This window comes from Octopus bimaculoides, chromosome 14, assembly GCF_001194135.2.
Source record: "Octopus bimaculoides isolate UCB-OBI-ISO-001 chromosome 14, ASM119413v2, whole genome shotgun sequence".
In the NCBI taxonomy this organism is placed as follows: Eukaryota; Metazoa; Mollusca; class Cephalopoda; order Octopoda; family Octopodidae; genus Octopus; species Octopus bimaculoides.
Genome location: NC_068994.1, coordinates 36,922,842 through 36,924,508, shown reverse-complemented (window position 1 = coordinate 36,924,508; position 1,667 = coordinate 36,922,842). Strand labels below are relative to the sequence as shown.

General features: G+C 36.5%; 1 protein-coding gene across 6 annotated transcripts in view; it reads left to right on the top strand.

Moving 5' to 3' along the window:
* LOC106874475 (protocadherin gamma-B6) overlaps positions 1–1,667 on the top strand; it is a 142,813-nt gene that overhangs the window by 77,854 nt on the left and 63,292 nt on the right. The window lies entirely within an intron of this gene.

Genomic DNA, 1,667 nt, shown 5'->3' with positions numbered 1-1,667 from the left:
GACCAATGATCTACACAGCTAGTGTGTGTGTGTGTGTGTGTGCATGCGTGCATGTGTGTGTTTGTGTGTGTGTGCATGTATGTAAGTATGTTACATATGTGTATGTATATAAATTATACACACACACACACATATATATATATACATACCTACCCAAACCTGCATATATATATATATATATATATATATATATTCAGTTAAACCTGTACCTCCCCATATGTATGTGTGTGTGCATGTGTATGGGTATGTGTGTGAGCGTATGTAGTGACATACAGGTGTGGCTGAATGGATAAGTAATTTGCTTCCAAACCACATGGTCAAAAGTTCACTCCCACACAATGGCACCTAGCACAAGTATTTTCTACTAGAGCCCAGGCTGACCTTGTGAGTGGATTTGATGGATGGAAACTGAAAAATAACCTTCACATATATATATGCATGTGTGTGTATGTGTGTATGTGTGTGTGTGTGTGTGTGTGTGTGTGTGTGTGTGTGTGCACATGCATGTGTGGATGTTACCATTTCCTTGCCTTGACATTGTGTTACTGTTGTAAATGAGCCCCATTTTTATACAGACAGTGTCCTTCATTTCCAATCTTCCATGAAAACATGTTTGGCCAGGGGGAAATACTACCTTACTAATAAACAGGTGAAGGTTGGCAACAAGAAGGGTTTCTGGCCATAGATTATTTGCCTTAAAGAACTCTCATGTTAGCATGGAAAAGTTCATGTTAAAATGATGGTGATGATGATGATGATGATGATGATGACAATGATGAGGATATACAGTCTCAAGACATTTCCACAATGGTGACTATTGTCATCTTATCATTCCAATAGTATTACATTTAATAATTACACGTCACCTGATTTGACAGCAGCAAATGTTGATTATGTAATTTGCATTATGTATCCAATGGTCACCTTATGTTAATGAACATAATAATTAGATATCTTCTAAGCAATCTCTCATGCCTCCTCTCCGTCCTCTCACTCTTTCTCACTTTATAGATATATATATTTATGTATATATAGCTACATTTATATATAAATACACACACACACATGTATACAGAGAAAGAAAGAGAGAGAGGGAGAGAGATACACACAGACAGACAGACAGACAGACAGAAAGAGAAACAGTGAGAGGGAGAGAGACACAGTGAGTGCGGCAGAGAGACAAACATGCATACATACATACATACATACATACATCATCATCATTTAATATCTGCCTTCTATGCTGGCATGAGTGGAATATTTATTTAGTCATTTAAAAACCCATAATTTAGGAAAAGGATGCCCTCATATATTTGTCAATAGAGTGGGTTTATTAAAGTTCTCAATGAAGAGCATGTGGTATTAGCTGACCATATTGTGATCTAACATCCAGTTTTAGTACCTAGTGTGAAACCAATTAGTAAGATCAGCTGTAATAGATCTATAATATAATAGATCTATAATATTTTATAATTTAATTAGTGTATATATATATATATATATATATATATATATATATATCGTCGTCGTTGTCGTCGTCGTTTAACGTCCGCTTTCCATGCTAGCATGGGTTGGACGATTTGACTGAGGACTGGTGAAACCAGATGGCTACACCAGGCTCCAATCTGATTTGGCAGAGTTTCTACAGCTGGATGCCCTTCCTAACG